Raw genomic sequence first — 15,147 nt, forward strand, 5'->3', positions numbered from 1 at the left:
TATCGGTGTTGGAAAATGACAGTAGGGGTCTGTGGAAGTGCCCGGCTCTATTTAGGGCCAAATGAGAGGTCGGTGGGGTCAAACTTGACCCAGACACCCGGTGGCATTTGAACGATGATGCCCTTTTTTGCTCCTCCGGGCTCACCTCCCAAACCTGGGTTGCAGCCAGAGGCAGGAATGGAAGGTCTGCTTTCTTTCGGATAATATTGAGTCCACAGATGGGGAGGTCATTCATTCTCTCTCTCTCACCTTTTTCTCTTTGCTTCCTCAGTGGCCAAACACTTTAAACCGAAGTGATGCTTTCTGCATGTTCTGTTTTCAAGAGAAGAGAGAGGATTTCCTTTGTTCCAGCCGCTGAGTTGCTTGATTACCTCACTCGTTGAGCATTTACGGAGTGTTTGCTGTTTACAAGATTTTATGTTGGGGGAGGAGGTATAAGAACAAGACAACCTGGGTGAGGCAGACATGTCACGTCTAAAGTCACCCCACTCTTGGCTTTTTAAAAATTTTTTGGTTGTGCTGGGTCTTCGTTGCTGGTCGGGCTTTTCTTTAGATGCCATGAGCAGGGGCTGTTCTCTAGTTGAGATGCTTGGGCTTCTCACTGCAGTGGTTCCTCTTGTTGTGGAGGACAGGCTCTAGGCACATGGTCTTCAGTAGTTGTGGTACACAGGCTTAGCTCCCCAGCACGTGGGAATCTTCCCGGATCAGGGATGGAACCCATGACTCTTGCATTGGCAGGCAGATTCTTTACCACTGAGCCATCAGGGAAGCCCACTCTGCTTTAAAACCTTCCCATCCCCCTGAAGGTCAAGTTCAGAATTTTTAGAGGAGTGGGGGCTGCAGACTGGAGGGCACAACCCCCTGTCCCAACCTAGCCAAGACCCTCCTGGTATACCCTTTTCTGTACCCTCTACTTTTTCTTCCTTGCATTTACCAACGTGTGTGTAGTCATTGATGTCGCCTTGTGTTGCGTGTCAGTGAAGTGAAGTGAAAGTGAAAGTTGCTCAGTTGCGTGTCATGCCTGCCTTAAAACCCAGACTCCTCACTTCTCCTTTATGGCAGGTAACACAGTCGTTACCTGGGTAACCTGTGTCTTTCATCATGCTTAGGACAAAATCCAGCCTCGCTCAGTACCCCTCATCCAGGCCCACCCTGCTCTCTGGCCTCCTCTTCTGCCTGCATGCCCCCACTACTTGCTGCTGCCCTCTGGTCATGCCCCAGGAGTATCGATGGGGCCCCCATCTTATTATCTTCTTTATGAGAAAGCTCTTTCCTGGGGAGCTTCCACAGGTGAGCCCTTGCCTTCTTCTAGGCTTCTGTTCAGGTGTTCTGTCCTGGGAGAGGTGTCCCCGGGTGGCTGTCACCCATCACTGCCAGGATGCGCTCACTGGTGCCCCCGTCCCTCCCCTCACCCCAGCGTGGGCTCCTGCAGCCCCAGTGCTTCTTGCTCCTCCACCCGCAGGTTCTTCCCCCCTGCCCCCCGCCCCACCCCGAGCTTTACAAAGGTGGGGCTTTGGACCCCTCTATTCTTGCCAGTACTTAGATTGGCCTTCCGCAAATGCCTGGGCCATGATAGCTGCTCAGTAAATATTAGTTGAATAAATCACCAAATGTCACAAGAAAATTTCATGCTGAGTGCCTTGGGAGCTTTAGACATGAAACCATCAGTGAGTCCCTGCAGACCTGCTCTGGAGCGATTCCTAGTCATGACCGTCCCCTGGTCCAGGCAGCCCTTTCTCTTTCGTGACCTCCAGCCACCATTGAAATGTGCAGCTCTGTGGTTAGCAGCCTGCATGTGGACATCCTTGGGAAAGCCACCAGCTTTGCTGCTGATGGAAGCTTGAGCTGCCCCCTCCTGCTTTTGGCCCTCCAGGAGGACTGTGGGCCCTGGAGAAGAGGGCCTGGGGGCTATCCGCCAGGGGGAGACCCTGCGCAGGGCCGTAGAGGGCAGGCCTCCACGTGGTCCTGCACATGGCTGACCATGCCCCTACTGGGGTCATCTCTGCCTTTATTCAGAAAAGTGACAGCAATGCCAAGGGGTCCTCCAGCTGGCTGTGGGAGCGACTTCTGGGATCAACTCATCGAAGCCAGCACAGGCAGGCGCAGCAGGCATGCCGGCGTGGCTCGCGGGGGGCTCTCAGGCATATGAATCTCCCCAGCCGTTTGTCCCCTGATAAGAAAGCCTCTTTTATGATTTTCAATTTGCCCTTATTCTGATGAAAAGGAGCCAGGGTTGGACCGCCCAAGACGGAGCTAATCAAATAAAGCAAATTGGTGTTACCTTCTCCTCGTCCTTATTATTTCTATGGCTCCAGCTGGAATTTATTATGAAAAGCAATTGGTTTTCATATCTGGCAGATTGCAGCCCAGGCCGGGCCTGACAGCCCTTTCTTCCTGATCGTTCCATAAATAGCCCAGAGTGGCCAGACTGGGGCAGGGGAGGGGAGGACACAGGCTGTTCCCCACCCGCTCCCTTGCTCCTGATCCCCCAAATTGTGAAGACCCTATAAACAAGGCAGAAGAAGAGGCCGGGTTGAAAGGTAATAAGCCAGTCCCTTCCCGTGAGACTTGAGCTGTCGCCATGGAGTCTCGGGGTTCCGTTTGGCGTCCCGTCAACCTTGCTATGCTCTCGCCATCAATTACCACTCTCGCTGGGTTTGTGTGCGAGTGAGATAAGCAGGGGAGACATTCCTTTTCCAGATTTCTTTCCTCCCCTTGCAACAAAAGGAAGAACTATAGGAACAATTTAAATCAAGCTCAAATGATCCTTTCTTTGTATGAAGCGTTTGAATGGTTCCCGGGGGGTTCTGAAAATGCCCTGGCTCGTTGCTGCTAGAGAAGGAGAGTGGGTCCCTGGGATGTGCTGGGGATTCAGAGCAAGATGCTGGGAAGGGGTGCAGTGAGTGGCTTGCTGGTTCTGCCCATATGAGCTGTGTGACCTTGGGAAAGTTAATTCCTTTCGCTGTGCCTCAGACCTTCTCACCTGGAAAATGAGGGTAACAATACCTACCCACGAAAGTGGTTGTGGGATTAGGTTGAGAAATGGGTGTAAAGGGCTTTCCCCTGTGTCTGACACACCGTAAACAGAGCCTCTTGTTGTCATAGTAATTGTTGCCATGCTTATTATTGACATTTTGGACCAGGCTGTGTACTTGTAATGGTGCATCTAAATCAGGTCGTTCTGTGTCGGGAAGATCAGGAAGAAAGGTGTGGGTACATAAATATGTGAGCTGCAATTAGGGGTGGCATTTCTCATTTCCTAACTGCCCACAGGAACGGAGATTTAGCACTGTTTCAGGAGTAGCAGCCGTGGCTCCCGGACACTGCATTTGCGCCTTGTCACAGGGGCCTGTTTTACATTTGGGGTCAGGGCCGGGAGTCCATTAGAGCTGCATGGGCAGCATTTTCCTATAGCCAGTCCCTGCCGTGTGCCTCACTGTGGCAGGGATGTGACCAAAGGCAAGGACAAGAACAGAAGAGTCTGCCCGGGGCTTGGGTTCCAGCCGGACACAGGGAAGTTCTTTGGAGATGCTTACTGTTTTAGAAGTCACCCAGATATTGTTCGTATAGTCAAGGCTATGGTCTTTCCAGTAGTCATGTATGGATGTGAGAGCTGGACCATAGGAAGGCTGAGCACAGAAGAATGATGCTTTCAAACTGGGGTGCTGGAGTAGACTCTTGAGAGTCCCTTGGGTAGTAAGGAGATCAAACCAGAAATCTTAAAGGAAATCAACCTTGAACACTCATTGGAAGGAATGATGCTGAAGCTGAAGCTCCAGTACTTTGGCTGTGTGTGCTGTGCTTAGTCATTCAGTCATGTCTGACTCTTTGCAAACCCATGGACTGCCACCTGCCAGGCTCCTCTGTCCTCCAGTCAAGATTACTGGAATATTGTAAAGTAATTAGCCTCCAGTGAAATTTTTTTTTTTTAAAAAGGTGAAAAAATAAAAAGAATACTGGAGTGGTTTGCCAGGCCCTCCTTCAGGGGATCTTCCCAACCCAGGGATTGAACCCTTGCCTCTTATGTCTCCCGCATTGGCAGGCAGGTTCATTACCACTAGGGCCACCTGGGAAGCCCAAGTCTCCTGCAGGGAACCCTGCAAAAGGGAGCCGAGTTTATTATCATCAGGAGTCATGAAGAATATGTATTCTATGGCCTGCAGCATGCTGGGCAGCTTGTATATGTTGTGTCTACTTCGACAGAGAGATCAGGTAATTTGTTCAAGGTCACACAGCTCATCAGGAACTGAGTCAAGACTTAAGATGTTACCAAGGGTTTGCTCTAAATCCCATCAGCATCTTCTTTTTAAAAACTCCTTATTATGGAAAATTTCAAATATCTGCAAATGTGGAAAGACTAGTATAATCAATTCCATATACTTATCACCCACTTTCAACTGTGGGAGACAGCAGACGACCAGTCTTGTCTCATCCACACACACACACCTCACCATGCATATTATTTTGAAGCACACTTTATTTTAGACTGTGTAATTTCATCAGTGAATATTACAGTATATATCTCTAATACATATAGGCATCTCTCTGTCTCTGTCTCTCTCTCTATATAAATGTGTGTGTATATAGCTCAGTCATGTCCGACTCTTTGCTACTCCATGGACTGCAGCCCAGTAGGCTTCTCTGTCCATGGGATTTTCCAGGCAAGAATATTGGAGTGGGTTGCCATTTCCTTCTCCAGGGGATCTTTATGGCTCAGGGGTCGAACACACGTCTCTTGCATCTCCTGCAAGAGATGCAGTTGGAGTCTTTATCTGAGCCACCTGGGAAGCCCTGATGTATATGCGCATTTGCACAGTTGCTCAGTCATGGCTGACTCTTTGTGACCCCATGGACTGTAGCCCATAAAGTTCCTTTGTCCATGGTATTTGCCAGGCAAGAACACTGGAGTGGGCTGCCATTTCCTTCTCTAGTATCTGAACATGATCACCTTAAAATTACTTCTACACTACAATTGTCTCTCTAAACATTCGTAATAATTCTAAACATCATTAAGTATCCAATCATTGTTCAAAATTCCAATTTTGCAAAAATACCCCATCCTTTTTTTTCAAAGTTTGACTCGGTATCCAAGTAAGATTTATACGTTGTGACTGGTTGATTTATCTCTTTGTCTCTTTTACTCTATATGTTCCTACTTCCTCCACTCTACTCTTTTTGTCACTGAATTTGTTGAAGAAGTCAGGTCATTTGTCCTATAGAGTTTCCTACAGTCTGGATTTTGCTGTCTATATTCCCAAGGTGTCCTTTTTACTGTGTTTATCTGCCATCTGTACAGCTGATAAAATGGGAGTTAGTTTAGGAGATCAGAATAATTTCAAGCTTCTTCTTTTTCTTTTTGATACAGCAAAATGTTCTTCCACTGGGGACACACACTATCTGATTGTCTTTGTTTTGTGATATCAGTCACTGTTGATAACCCATTAATTCATTGTTGTTGTTGTTCAGTCACTAAGTTGTGTCTGGCTCTTTGCAACCCCATGGACTTTAGCACAGCAGGCTCCTCTGTCTTCTACTATCTCTCAGAGTTTGCTCAAATTCATGCCCATTAAATGGTGGTGGTGCTATCTAACCATCTCATCCTCTGCTGCCTCTTTCTCCTTCTGCCTTTAATCTTTCCCAGAACCAGGATCTTTTCCAATGAGTTGGTTCTTCATGTCAGGTGGCCAAACTATTGGAGCTTCAGCTTCAGCAACAATCCTTCCAACGAATATTCAGGGTTGATTTCCTTTCAGGTCAGTTTAGCTCAGTCATGTCCGACTCTTTGCAATCCCATGAACTGCAGCACACCAGGCTTCCCTGTCCATTACCAACTCCTGGAGCATACTCAAACTCATGTCCATCGAATTGGTGATGCCATCAAACAATCTCATCCTCTGTCATCACCTTCTCCTACTACCTTCAAACTTTCCCAGCATCAGAGTCTTTTCTAATGAGTCAGTTCTTGGCATCAAGTGGCCAAAATGTTGGAGTTTCAGCTTCAACATCAGCCCTTCCAGTGAACACTCAGGACTGATTTCCTTTAGGATGGACTGGTAGGATCTCCTTGCAGTCCAAGGGACTCTCAAGAATCTTCTCCAACACCACAGTTCAAAAGCATCAATTCTTTGGCACTCAGCTTTCTTTATAGTCCAACTCTCACATCCATACACGACTACTGGAAAAACCATAGACCTCAGAAGATGAACCTTTGTTGGCAAAGTAATGTCTCTGCTTTTTAATATGCTGTCTAGGTTGGTCATAATTTTTCTTCCAAGGAGTAAGCATCTCTTTATTTCATGGCTGCAGTCACCATCTGCAGTGATTTTGGAGCCCCCAAAAATAAAGTCTGTCACTGTTTCCACTGTTTCTCCATCTATTTGCCATGAAGTGATGGGAGCAGATGCCATGATCATAGTTTTCTGAATGTTGAGGTTTAAGACAGCTTTTTCACTCTCCTCTTTCACTTTCATCAAGAGGCTCTTTAGTTCTTCTTCACTTTTGCCATAAGGAGGTTATTGATATTTCTCCCAGCAATTTTAGCATCCTCCAATAATCAGTTAGTTTTGTGCTTGTGTGCTTTAAGATCATATATGAACTTGTGGATTTAAATATATTTAAGAGGTTTTAATCCATTGGAGTTACTACTGTTATTGATGTTCAAATTGTCTCATCTTTTGTCAGTGGGAGCCTCTTCAAGTTGGTTCTTGACCAACTTGAGTCCTTTTTGCTTGATTTTTAAGTCTTTGATATAGTTTAAATTATACTTAACAGTGAAACAATATTTTCCCTCTAAGATGAAGAATAAAACAAGAGTGTTTATTCTTACCACTTCTATTTAGCATTGTACTGGAGGTTCTAGCCAGTGCAATAAGGCAAGAAAAATGAATTGAAGCTCTCTAGAATAGAAAAGAAGAGTGAAACAATATTTATTCACAAATGACTTTATTATATATGTAGACTATCTACAGGAATCTACAAAAAGTTCCTAGCACTAATAAATAAGTTTAGAAGGTCATTGGATACAAGATCAATATACAAAAATCAATTGTATTTCTATACAATGAAATGAGCAATCCAAAAATGAAATTAAGAAAGCAATTCCATTCACAGTAGCATCCAAAAGAATAGAGTACTTAGATTAATTTACAGAGTGTAAAACCTGTACTACAAAGTCTTACAGAGAGGCATTAAAGATTTATGTAAATGGAAAGACAGTCTCTGTTCTGTGATTGGAAGCAATTAGAATAGTCAATATTGTGAAGATGGCACTTATTTCCAAACTGATTTCAAGATTGAACGCAACCACTATAAAAATTCCTGTGGGCTTGTGTGTTGTTGTTGCAGAAATTGTCAAATGAATCTTTTTTTAAAAATTGAAGTATAGGTAATGTATAATAATATATATAAATGTATATAATAGTATATAAATTACAGATGTTCAATATAGTGATTCACAACTTTTAAAAGTTATACTCCATTTGGAATTATTATAAAAGTTTGAATATTCCATGTGTTGTACAGTGTATCCCTGTAACTTGTTTTATATGTAATGGTTTGTATCTCTCATTCCTCGCCCCTATATTGCCTTTTGCCCCTTCCCTCTTCCCACTGGTAACCACTAAAAGTTGTTCTCTGTATCTGTGAGTCTGCTTTTTTTTTAATTGTATTCAATAGTTTGTTGTATTTTCTAGATTTGATGTATAAGTGATATCATACAGTATTTGTCTTTGTGATATTTCACTTAGTATAATGCTTCGCAAGTCCATGCATGTTGCTGCAAATGGCAAAACTTCATTCTTTTTGTGACTGATATATATATGATATATATGTTTGTGATATATATTTATATGTATCAGTCAACATCTTTTTAATGTATTCATCTGTGATGGGCACTTAGGTTGCTTCCCTATCTTGACTATTGTAAATAATACTGCTATGAACATTGAGGTTCATGTATCTTTCTGAATTAGTATTTTTATTTTCTATTAGTTATATACCCAGGAGTGGAATTGCTGGGTTATACAGTAGTTCTATTTTTGGTATTTTGAGAAATCTCCATACTGTTTTCCACTGTGGCTGCATCAGTTTGCATTCCCACCAAGAGTATACGAGGGTTCCCTTTTTCCACATCCTTGCCACTGTTTGTTATTTGTGTTCTTTGTGATGATGATTGTTCTTACTCATGTGACTTGCTATCTCATTGTGGCTTTGATTTGCATTTCCCTTATGATTAGTGATATTGAGATCTTTTCATGTGCCCATTGCCCATCTGCATTTCTTCTTTGGAAAAATATCTATTCAGGTCATCTGCCCATTTTTAAATTGGGTTTTTTGATTTTTTGATGTTGAGTTGCATGCGCTATTTCTATTTGCTGGATATTAACCCTTTATTGGCCATATAATTTGCAAATATTTTTTACTCTAAGTCCTCCAGCTTTGTTCTTATTTTTCAAAAAAATTTTAGCTATTTTAGGCTTGTTGTATTTCTGTATATATTTTAAGATTTCTTTTCATTAACAAAATGGAAAGAAAAAAACTAATCTTAAAATGTATACAGTAATATTAAGGACCTAGAATAGCTGAAAGAATTTTGAGAAATAAGAACAAAGTTTGAGGACTATACCCTGACTTTAAAACTTACTATATAGTTGCAACAATGAAGACATTATAGTATTGACATAAAAATAAAAAGTAGAGTAGAATATGAAGTCCAGAAATAAAACCTTATGTTTATGGTCAATTTATTTTCAACAAAGGTACAAAAGCAATTCAGTGGGGGAAAAGAGAGCCCTTAAAAAAAGAAAGAAAACAAACAGTACTGGGACAATTGAATATGCATGTGCCCCAAACCAGTTTAGGCCTTTACCTCACACTGTACACAAAAATGAACTCAAACACATCATTGACTTTAACGTAAGAAGTAAAAGTATGAAACTCTTAGAGGAAAATGCAAAAGAAGGTTTTTGTAACCTTGGGTTAGGCAAAACATTCTTAGGTGTGACACTAAAGTAAAAATGTTAGTTGCTCAGTCTTGTCTGACTCTTTGTGACCCCAAGGACTATAACCTGCCAGGCTCCTCTGTCCATGGGATTTCCCAGGCAAGAATACTGGAGTGGGTAGCCATTCCCTTCTCCAGGGGATCTTCCTGACCCAGGGATCAAACCCAGGTCTCTTGCATTGCAGGCAGATTCTTTACTGTCTGAACCACCGAGGAAACCCCATGACATTAAAAGCATGATTCATACAAGAAAAAATTGATAAGTTGGACTCCATAAAAATTGAAACCCTTTGCTCCTTAAAAGAAACAATTTTTAAAAAGAAGAATCATAGATTGGGAGAAAATATTTGCAAATCACATATCTGATGAAGGACTTGTAACTAGATTTTATGTAAATAACCCTTACAACTCAAAAAGAAGAAGACAAACAACTAAATTAAAAATGGGCAAAGGATTCAAATAGACATTTTATCAAAGAAATTACATGAATTGCTAATAAGGACATGAAAAGATGCTCAACATCATTAGTCATTAGGGAAATGCAAATTAAAACCCTACCACACACCCACTAGGATGGCTACAATCCAAAAGACAGACAATGCCAACTGTTGGGGAGGGTAGGGAGACTTTGCAACTCTCATATGTTTCTCATGGGAATGTAAAATTGTGCAATCGCTTTGGAAAACAGTCTGGCAGCTTTATTTTTATGTGATCAGATATACCTTTCACACATTGTTACTAGATTTTTTGAAATCATGTTTAGGAAAGTTTTTTAACTTAAAGTTTTCTAACCCACTTTCAGGTTAGAGAAATTCACCTGCATTTTCTTCTGGAGTTAGGTATGGTTATATTTATTGCATTTAAATCTCTGGTCCATTTGGAACTTATGCCACTGTAAGGTGTGAAGGATCCATTCAGTTTTATCTTTTTCCACATGCCAACATCACTTATTAAAAAGTCAGTCTCCCTCCCCCACTGACTTGAGATGCCTCCTTTATTATACATTAAATGTGTGTGTATAAGTGAGACTATTTCTGGAGTTTCTATTCTGTTCTGTTGGCTATTTATTTGTATGATGATTCCATACTTTTTAAAATATAGAGGCTTTACAGAATGTGTTAATAGCTGTTAGGACGGGCCTCTAAAGCTTAGTCCTCCTTATTGAAGTTTTTCCGGCTGTCTTTGGTGTTTCTTTCCCCTCCTGATGAATTTGATAATACATTTTTCTAGACACAGAAAAAGTACTCTGTTAGGATTCTTGTTTCCATTATATTACATTGATAAATTAACTTTGGGAAGATTGACATTTTTATGATCCTCACGCTTCCTAACCAAGAACATGTTACTCTTCTTCATTTATTGAAAACTACTTTTGTGTCTTTTTGATATTTATAGTTTTTCTCCTTAGGTTTTGGGAATTTCTTATTAAATGTATGCCTAGGTATTTAATTTTCTTTTTCTCTCAATTAATGCAGTCTTCCGACATTCCTTCCGTCTTGTGTGTGTGTACACATGTGGGTATGTGGATCTGACACACACACACACATATAAGCTATTATATAAGCACATATCTATTTTACAGATGATGTATCTTAATTTTACACCTACTTCTTTACTTTGATGATCTGCAGTAGTTTTTCCATTGATCTCATAATCTTTTTACTATATTGCACAGAGCGTTATTGGCTTTGCTAACTATTAGTTTCTTAGATTAAAATGTTTCTTTCTTAATTTAATTTTATTTTTCATTAGAGAATAATTACTTTATGATATTGTGATGGTTTCTGCCATGCAGCAACATGACTCAGCCATAGGTATGCATATGTCCCCTCCCTCTTAAACCTCCCTCCCACCTCCCACCCCTCTAGGTTGTCACAGAGCACGGCCTTTGCCTGAGTCACACAGCCAAATCCCCCTGGCGATCTACTTTACATACAGTAATGTATATGTTTCAGTTCTGCTCTCTCAAATCATCCCATCTTCTGTCTCCGCCACTGTGTCCACAAGTTCGTTCTCTATGTCTGCATCTCTGTTGCTGCCCTTTAGATAGGTTACCCGATTGAAAGGTTTCTTGCCTAGAAACCTCCTTAGTGAGAATGAAGCTCCTGGATGTTCACCTTTCTTCTTCTAATGTTCCCCTCCCTGCTGCCATGGAGGACTTGGATTGTTTTTCCGAGACTCTCTTAGACTGTCACTGCTAGTTCAGTTTCTCTCAGTTGGGGCTCCTGAAACAAGGATTTCAGTACAGGCAGTTTATTTGACAGGTGGTCCCAGGAAACACTGGAGGAGGAGTCTGAACATGAGAGAGGAAGGGGAGGCATAAAAAAAAAAGTACTTTTCCCCAGCAAGTCACCATCATGGGCGACTGGAGCTTATAAGGAGGTCTGGATGGCTTCCATATTATTCCACCCAGACAGGAAGTGAGGAAGCCTGGAAGGAAACTACCAAGTCCTCATCTGCTGGATGAAGGGTGCTTTCAGGGCATCAGGATTCCCCCAGCCAGGAGGGCAGAACTAGGATTCAAACCTGGCCTGGTAGTCTATGCCTCAGAGGAAGCTCTGGAGTCACAGTGATTCCAAGTGACTTCTGCTCGGTCACCTTCTGGCTAGAAAGAGTTGATTTCCTCATCTTTATGTTGGGGATGGTGATAGTAGCTACTTCATAGGGTTGCCATGAGGATGAAAAAAATGACATGGATAAAGAAGTATATGTAGATACAGATACAGACATAGACATAGATTCAGATACAGACGTAGGTGTAGACATAGATATAGGTATAGATGTAGACAGGGATGGAGAGACAGATGTGGCTATAGACATGGATACAGATGCAGATATAAGAGATGGCTACCGACTCCAGTATTCTTGCCTGGAAAATTCCATGGGACCTAGAGCCTGGTGGGCTACGGTCCACAGGGTTGCAAAGAGTTGGACACTGCTGAGTGACTTGAGCACAGATGTAGTTGTAGATGTAGAAATAGAAGCAAACCTAGACCACACATGGCGTGCTCCCCCTAGAGCTGCTGCTCACTGGGAGCTGGTAACATAAAAGAAAACACCGATTTTTCTGTGCATCTTCCTTGCAGTTGCATCACCCTCTGTCCTCAAGTCCATTCCCACTTCTTTGCTCCTCTCAAGTGGGTGCTCCCTTTTAGGCAGAAATGAAACTTACTCAAGTTCTCCCTTGATGGGGCCCCTCTCATGGGGTCTAGCCCACCTCTCCTTCCCCCCAGAGTAGTGCCCCAGCCTCCACTCCTTCCTCAGATCTTCCCCTCTGCTCTTTTTCACTCCTGAGTGTTCTCTGGCAGGCAGGGCAGCCCCACTCCCTTTGCATTGAGGGGGAACATGGGCCCCACTGCAGCCCCGTGGCTTTCCCTCTCTGTCCTCAGGACCTGTGAACTGTGGGCGGAGGGACTTTCCCCATCATGCAGAGCAGAGCAAGTTCTAATAAAATCAGAGTGGTGGATTAAACACTATTAGGTTGCTCATTATTGCGAGTTAAAATGATGATTCCATTTATTAAGGCCATTTAAGTTGGACACTTAGGTTCCCTGTGGGATTATATCCTGCCAGAAGTGTCAGATGACAGGGCCCCTTGCCCTCCCAGAAAGCAAAGGGTGGGTCACCAGAAGAAGGCAGATTTCCTCAGTGGGTGCTATTGTGGTTCTGACTGAGGACATGATGGTATCCGCGGATGCCCACTCTCTCTGGGTCATACCATTTATGATCTGGGGACAGTTGGCCTGAAGACACTGCAGAGGGTCAGTGACCATGTTTAGGACGACCAAGAGGAACAGAACAAATCACGAATCCTGTCTCAGCTCATGAGAAGCTGATAGGGTTAATGTCACATCTTCTCCAATAGATGAGTTTTCTGGGATGGAGGGGGTCCCTGCAACACTCTTGTGGGTCTCTTTGTTCTTCTTTGGAGGGGACAAGACAAGCAGCACCCGTCTATTTGATGGGATGTCTTCTTTGCTTATTCCCTGGGAAGTGGGTAAGTACAGCTTTTAGACTTCAGGGTCCGTCTAATGGGTCTTTTAGGGAGCCAGCTCTCTGAAGATGAGAACAGGGCTGCAGTGGAAAGGGCCTGGCACAGTGGGGCCCGGATTCCAGCTTCCCTGCCATTCAGAAATGAAAGAGAACTGTAAGGTTTTCAATACAGACTGGTAAGAGCAAGACAGATATCATCAGCTGACAGGTTGTGACAAGCATGCTGAGCTGTTTCCAGATTGTTTTAGTCGGCGCAGACTTAAAGGAGGAAACCAACACTGACACAAACCAATTGCACGGTGATCAGCAAACAACGAAGTGCTGGGAGTCACTGTGGAAAGTCTGTAATTTCCAATGGAATCACTGGTTAGTCATCACCTTGCTGCTGAATGACACCACCCCGCTGGGTGGGAACTACAATTAGCCGCTGTCACCCTAGAGTGACTTTTTTCTTCCCTATAGACAATGGAATTGTAAGAGATCAATAGTCAGTGGTCTGTGCCCAATTGTGAAATGGCCCATAGTTCAAAGGAAAAGAAAAGAATGGGATGGAGGCTTTTGCCCTGGGCCCCAGGGAAGCCTGGTTGCAAACTTCCTCACCTCTACTGCAGCAGAGAAACAGCAGCCAGCTTGCATCAGAAGGAATCTATCTAAGAGAAACAGAATCCTGGGCACAGAGAACAGACTGGTGGTTGCCAAGGGGGAGGGGGTTGGGGGAGGGATGGAGTGTGAGGTTGGAGTTAGCAGATGTAAGCTTTTATATATAGAGTGAATAAACAAGATCCTACTATATAGCACAGGAAACTCTACTCAATATCCTATGACAAACCATAATGGCAAAGAGTATTTTTAAAAATGTATGCATGCATGTTCAGTCACATCTGACTTTGTGAGACTCCATGGATTGTAGCCCACCAGGCTCCTCTGTCCATGGCATTCTCCAGGCAGGAATACTGGAGTAGGTTACCATGCCCTCCTCCAGGGATCTTCCTGCATCTCTTACATCTCCTGCATTGCAGATGGATTCTTTACCCATTGAGCCACCATGGAAGCCCCCCAAAATGTATGTGTGTTTGTATATATACACACATACATATATGTTGTTGTTCAGTCACTAAGTTCTGTCCGATTCTGCAACCCCATGGACTACAGCACGCCAAGCTTTCCTGTCCTTCACTGTCTCCTGGAGTTTGCTCAGATTCATGGCCATTGAGTTGGTGATGCTATCTCACCATCTCATCCTCTGCCACCCTCTTCTCCTTTTGCCTTCAATCTTTCCTAGCATCAGGGTATATGTATGTATACTTAAATCATTTTTCTGTGCAGCAGAAATTAGCACAACATTGCAAATCAACTGTACTTCAATAAAAAATATATTGATTAAAAAAAAAAAAAGACTTCCCTGGTAGTTCAGTGGTTAAGACTCCATGCTTTCACTGCAGGGGGTGTGGGTTCAATCCTTGGTCAGGGAACTAAGATCCAGCATTCCACATCTTGCAGCTAAGGTGTAAAAATTAAGTTAAATAAAAAAAAAAAAGAGGAAAGCCCTTGCTTTGCCCTGTTTGTGTCAGGAGCTGTCTCACACTGGCTAGGAGGGAGCTAGAAGGTCTGTGTGGTCCCCTGGGTGCTCAGCTCACTGGCCTTTCCTTTCTCTGTGCTGAGCCTTCAGGTGGAGAGGGATACTGAGCTGACCAGGGTGGGTGTACTGTGTGCTGTAGCTTTCAGGGGCATCTTCCTTTTGAAGGATGTTCCAGGCTACAGCTATTGGAACTTTATTCTGGAAGGTTTGCCACAACACCTGCCCTCAGCTGCCAGGAGAGTTTAGTTCTTTGTTTCCTTGATGTCCCCAAACTAAAATACGTCAAGGTGATGGCTATGAGGGGTTTCCCTGGTGGCTCGGATGGTAAAGAATCTGCTTATAATGCAAGAGACCCGGGTTCGAACCCTGGGTTTGGAAGATCCCCTGAAGAAAAAAATGGCAACTTACTCCAGTATTCTTGCCTGGGAAATCCCATGGACAGAGGAGCCTGGGGGGACAGGACTGAGTGACTAACACTTTTCACTTTCTTCATGGCTATGAGGATGAGAGTAAACATCCTTTGCTTTCTGTGGTTGACACTTGAGGTCTTTCAGGAAAATTCTCTTTGTTCTTTGTA

General features: G+C 43.3%; 1 protein-coding gene across 7 annotated transcripts in view; it reads left to right on the forward strand.

The window, feature by feature from the left end:
- Positions 1 to 15,147, forward strand: part of LOC122451780 (calmodulin-binding transcription activator 1) — a 664,205-nt gene that overhangs the window by 152,473 nt on the left and 496,585 nt on the right. The window lies entirely within an intron of this gene.

Source organism: Cervus canadensis, chromosome 13, assembly GCF_019320065.1.
Source record: "Cervus canadensis isolate Bull #8, Minnesota chromosome 13, ASM1932006v1, whole genome shotgun sequence".
NCBI lineage: Eukaryota > Metazoa > Chordata > Mammalia > Artiodactyla > Cervidae > Cervus > Cervus canadensis.